The sequence below is a fragment of the Carettochelys insculpta genome, chromosome 3 (assembly GCF_033958435.1).
Source record: "Carettochelys insculpta isolate YL-2023 chromosome 3, ASM3395843v1, whole genome shotgun sequence".
Lineage (NCBI taxonomy): Eukaryota > Metazoa > Chordata > Testudines > Carettochelyidae > Carettochelys > Carettochelys insculpta.
Genome location: NC_134139.1, coordinates 59,602,461 through 59,608,460, shown reverse-complemented (window position 1 = coordinate 59,608,460; position 6,000 = coordinate 59,602,461). Strand labels below are relative to the sequence as shown.

The window sequence follows — 6,000 nt, the reverse complement described above, 5'->3', positions numbered from 1 at the left end:
ATTATAAAGACCCCTAAACTGGGATTTCACGGAGACACTATAATTTACAATACTTCACAATTTTCAATTATTCACGTGTGGGTAGCCCAACAGATTGAATAATGAATAGAGTACTGAATGGAACCCTGACAAGATGCTAGCAGAACGTACGATGAGTAGTCAATACACAGAAAGATCCCTGAAAAAAATGAACTTGTTTGAAGGACACACTTTCTTTTCGAAGTCAAGGATAATGTGTGTAGGAGTTGCCACTAACAAATAACTGTAAAGGCATAAACCTGTAGAACAATATATTTCTAGTGACCAAACAGTGAATCATAATCATAAATAGGCCAGTTATATTTTCTTAGGCTGTAGGTTATGCATTTCATTATTGTTTTTTTCCCTCTTTAATGCCAGAGAGAGAGAAAAAGAATGGCCATATAAATTCTTAAACACTTTAGCTTTAGGCTTAGCCTTGGAGGTGTGATGATATTCCACAGTTGCTAAAGCACACGGGTCTTAACAGTATTTAATATATTTGCATCAACATTGCAAACAAGAAACATAAATAATACAAATGATAAATACACCATTCAAAACCTGTGATAGGTGATTCCTGTTTGTATCTCTGAGCTAACACTTTAAAGGAACAGTGTTTGGAGTCAGAAAACCCCTCATCAAAAACACATTTCAACAGTGTTCTGCACCTGCAAGGGAAAAAAGAAAATAAAAGTATGTTTTATAAAGCAATGCTGAAATTTTATTGATAGGGGAAACACGGATTCAGGCTCTCATCCCCCTCACCTCCCGCCACAAGGAAAACCTTGAACCTCCACTGAAATCTTAAAATGGGTCATTCTTGGGAGAATAACAAAGATTTGGTTAGCTTTCCGAAAAATAGTATCCTCATTTTCTTTTGAGCAAACCTAAATCCAGATCTTGCATTTGAATTTCCACAAAGTGATGGTGAGTTTACTTCTGAATCCATTTTCATACTAAAGTCTAAAAAACTTGATGCAAAAGGCTGCAAACATTGGAACAATCAGAGTGGCATGGCAGCTGAACTTTGTGACATAAGCTCATCTCTTGCTGTCATGTACTACTGCACCTTCTGCTTCCTGCCAGCAGCAGCCAGAAGCTCACAGAAACCTCACAAGTTCTCACTGTCTTCCTGCAATTTCCCAGGCAATTTTTAGATACAGGGTGTTTGGATACCTAGATTTTAGACGTCTCTCATGAGTGAACATCTGGGTTTTTGAGCTTTGCCCATTTACCACTCATCTTGGATGAACATTAAGGTCCGCATTCTGGACCCTTTACTCATGATGAGTAATCCCATTCAGTAGGTCTGTTTCCAGAACGAAGTACTGCTCAGTGCAGCAGTGACTGATTATTTGTTAATGGTGATTCCTATGTGTGTTATCTTGCTGTAAGTGTTTTGGCTCAGAAGAGAAAATTTGTCTTCCTCTGATGCGCTGAAGAAAAAAGAAAGACTGTGCATGAAGCATGGCTATCAACTGCCAGTTCATCACATCTCATATTTCATTGGGTGTCCTCGATGCCCCACATTAATTTGAGATGGCTGTTAGCGAATAACACATTATGCAGTTTCCCTTGCACGATAGTTTATATTTGTTCTTTGTTGCTTCCGCCAATCTGAGATGAATGTCATCCAAAATGAAAGTGTATGTTTTGCTCTATCAGTGTGCACAACTGAAGGCAGTGTTTTACCTATGAAGCCAAAATCTGTTCTTGAATACATTCTTATCGTGCTTATTGGTTTCAGTAGGAACTACACAATATGCAAGGGTCAGATTCTGCTTGTGTTTCCCTTGGTACATATATGAAATCCTCTGACTCTGAATTTTTAGTAACATAACTGAGAAGAGAATTTGGCCAAGGAATGACACTAGATCCTTTCAGAAACTGAAAAGAGCTTTTTTTAGGAATGGAAGAACATTATATAATTATGTGTGTATTTCTACTGTATACATAATATATTAATATAACTATATATTTTACAACATATATAAAGTTTTATACATTACCTGTACAGTAATGTTCAGCTTCTTTTTAAAAGTACTGGAACAGTATTTATTAAACATATAGGCTGTTATCTATACTAGAAGCATCTCTCCGCAGAAGTTACTGTCAGAAGAGATGCTCCAACAAGACTTCTGTTGACAGATTGTGTCTAGACATAAAAGTGGATCAATATTTTGATCGGGTCTGTTGACAAAAGGGCCCCCAGAGCATCTACATGGCTTTTTTGGGGACAGTTTCTGTCGACAAAATGCATTTTGTATGTAGATGATCCTGGAGTTTTGTAGACAAAACCAAAGTTTTGTCTACAAAACTCTCTAGTGTAGATGTAGCCACACAGTATATTGAATTTATTATATAACCATATTAGTAATGTATTATATACACGTCTCTCTCTGTGTGTAAAAACATAAGTCCAATGTTTTCCCACTGCAAGCAATAGTTTGTTATTGATGATGGGCTTTATTTCCAGAAGCTCTGATGACTTATCAGCCCGTAACATTGAAAGAGGCAAAGCTTTCTAAAATAAAAAGGAAATGGTTTTGAAATAGCTACTTCTAGTAAAATGACATTAATAGTGCTTTAGCTCTTGTTTTACTGTTTTCAGGTATTTGTTATTTTACTAATTGCAAGATAGGTATGCAGTGTGATATATGATGCCTGGTAACTGACTGCTGTTTCATTTGCTGCTTGATCTTTTTCTCCAGAAAACCTTTTTCTTGCAGTATCACACTTCTCTCTCTCTGACATTTTTAGCATTTAATTCATTCAGTGAGAGTGCAGTAGCATTATAAACAAATAGAATATTTCATTATGAAGATCATGAGTTAGCAGTAAAAATGACATGTTTCCTGTTTACAGCTAAAGTTTCACCACTTTAAAGCTCAATTTTCTAGTGAAAGTTATGATTTGCTATTGAGTTCATCTACCCTTACTTAAATGCACCCATGAATCTACTGAGTAGTCCGACTGAACCTAATGAGATTATTTGCTGTGTAACTCTGAGACAGTAGAAGTCTGCCCATTAATGTCAGTAGATGTTTGAAGAGCACATTTTATGTCAGAATAAGACTAGTGCGATAGAGGCTGATCCAAAGCCTATTGAAGTTAATGGGATTCTTTTTATTTGGCCAGGAATACATGTGGCACGATTGTAAATATTAAGAACAGTTTATGAATGAATGAAAAGGACCATTTTATTGTTTTATCAACTTTTGTTTAAAAGAAAAATATCTTTAAATATATGTATATATTAATGTACAGCAATTGTTCAAACTTTACAAAAAACGTTCTTCAGTTTATGGGTTTTCTTTCATATTCCCTTCAAGGATGTTCGGACTAGATACGTCTTTCCTTTGGGATCTCTGAACAGGATAAAAGCATTAGTATGTTTCCAGTTGCTTTAGAATGCTCATCTTTTTTAGTCTGGGATTTTTTTTTAGAAATGCATTTATTTTCTGAAATATAAAGCTATCATTATCAGTGGCAAAAGCCTTTGCCTAGGCAGTTGTCTGTGCCTGTCTGATCGGTGTCCTCTATTTTTTTGGTCTATATTCTTTGGAATGATGATGTTGGTTATGGATGAGTCAAAGTTGCAATGGGTATGTCTACACAGCAAAGTTATTTCAAAATAACAGCTATTTCAAAATAACTGTCCTAGGCTGTGTCTACACTTACATTCCTCTTTCGAAAGAGGTATGCAAATGAAGGGACTTGAAAATGCAAATGAGGTGCAGATTTGCATATCTGTCACCTCATTTGTGTATTCTTGTTTCGAAGTAGCTTCTTTTGAAAGAAGAAAACCAGTGTAGACACTGCTCTTTTGAAAGTAAACCCCATCCTTGAAAGAGTCTTTCTTCCCATAAAAAAGGTGTCTACATGACGCAACTGCTATTTCAAAATAAATTCATAATAGAGGGTGCCTTATTTTGAAATTGGTAAACTTCATTTCACAAGGAATAGCACTTATTTCAAAACAGCTATTTCTAAATAGGTGCTGTTAAGACAGGGAATAAGACATATTTCGAAATACTCAATAATGCACCCAATAGTTCTATTTTGAAATAGGCTCTATGTGTTTAGGTGATGTATTGCAAAATAGCTAAGTGCCCTTTCAAAATGGCCATGTCCACACTAAACCCCTCCTTTCAGAGGGGGGAATGTTAATGAGAAATTTTGGAAGATGCTCATGAGGCACAGCCATGAATACACAGTGCCTCATTAGCATGATGGCAGCCGCACGCAAATCAAAAGTGCCACTTTCAAAATGCATGCTGCCTGTGTAGACAGAGGCCTTTTGAAAGAACCCCCAGATTTCAAAAGCCCCTTCTTCCCAAAACCAAATGCAGCTGCCATTATGCTAATGAGATGCTGTATATTCATGGCCATACCTCATTGGTATCTTCTAAAATCCCTCATTAACATGTCTCCTCTGAAAGGTGGGGGCTAGTGTAGACAAGGCCAATGTATTTTGTGTGTAGCAGCATTATTTTGAAATAAGCTATTTCGGAATAGCTACTCAAAATAGATTATTTTGGAATAAGGCTGCTGTGTAGACATACCTCATGGTTATGTAAGCCCCGTCTTTCTTTCATTTCATGAGTTGATGACTTGTATAGAAATAGTAACTTTCTGAAAGACTGTTACTTGAATGATTGAGCAGTGGGAAGTGCATAAGAGTGTTTGCATTTGCTGATTTTTTTCTTTAGAAAACACAAAATTATTTTAAATATCCTTTTGCCAAAAGGCTTTGTGGCTTGATGGAGTCTTAGTCAGACAAAACACCCAGTAAGTTCTATATATCAGTTTACTCATCTGTAAAATGGGGGTAGTATATAGCTTCCTCACAGGTGTGTTATGAAACTTAATTCATTTTCATAAAGCATAAGGGGATTTGCTCTATACAAGTTCAAAGCACTGTCATGAAATAACAGATGCAATTAGTTCTGTTCAGTGGATTTCTGTCAGGTGGGCTTGTAAAATACTCTCAGCTTTTCTTCATATTAGTAGTTTCTTCATCTGGAAGTTTAGGATGTGTATCCCAGTGCAGAAGCAGATTTTTTCTCCAAGTGCTCTAACCTCCACAAGCTGAACAGAGAGTTTATGCAAAAACTCCTACAGATGTGTATGTGGATTATTTGTGTAAATCCCCTGCACAATGTGACGTGAATTTTTAATTTGCACCTTTGTCTTTTAAAATTAGATCTGCTTCTGTGCTGAAGCTCAAAAGAGAGGCTTCCTTGTGTGACTTTTGTCTAATGATTAGACAAAAAATGAACCTTGCTGCAGGTCAGCTTTGACTGATGTCTTTTCAAATTCCTGCTGCCTACCACGATCTCTGCTTAAAATTAAATGCCTGCTACCCCAGCAGTTTCAGGTAGACACACTATTGTTTTTCTCATCCTGTCCAAAACAGATGTGTACTGGAGCCATGTAATGTGAAACAAACACCACATTTTAACCCATTGGAAGTGGAAGGATTCTTCTGCCTGTTTAACTCTCAAATACTGCAAAGCCTATTGGATCCTTTGGGATGAAAGGCATGATCAAAATGTCAGAGTAATTTAAAATACCTTTCAACAGGTTGATTTGGTATATATTTATGAAGAGTAACAGAAACATGGTGAGTACACACAGCTGGGGCAAGTGTTAAATTTCATCACAATTCCTGTTTGAACCTAAGCACCAGGTTAACACAGGGATGTGGTGGCAGGAATCTCAAGGGAATTTGGATGGTTTTGCTCCCTTTGATGGAGCTCAGACCAATTCTGTTTAATGTTAAGTCACCTGTGTTGGAGATGACTTTTATCCCAAGTACTCATAAATATAATTGGAAGAGGCTTTCTTATAAAAACATTTGGAGCAAATTAGATAACACCAAGTAGCAGCTGTTTTAAAGAATATTTCTGAGGGAGAGGATTTCTGTGTAGCCTCCACAATTTTACTGTCCTTATCAGTTTTCCCTCTCACCTGGGC

General features: G+C 36.6%; 1 long non-coding RNA gene across 1 annotated transcript in view; it reads right to left on the bottom strand.

Moving 5' to 3' along the window:
• Positions 1–506: 506 nt before the first annotated feature.
• LOC142010300 (uncharacterized) overlaps positions 507–6,000 on the bottom strand; it is a 32,579-nt gene continuing 27,085 nt past the window's right edge. The window contains exon 3 of the long non-coding RNA XR_012644760.1: positions 507–689. This is a non-coding gene — a long non-coding RNA (uncharacterized LOC142010300). The remainder of the gene's footprint in view (positions 690–6,000) is intronic.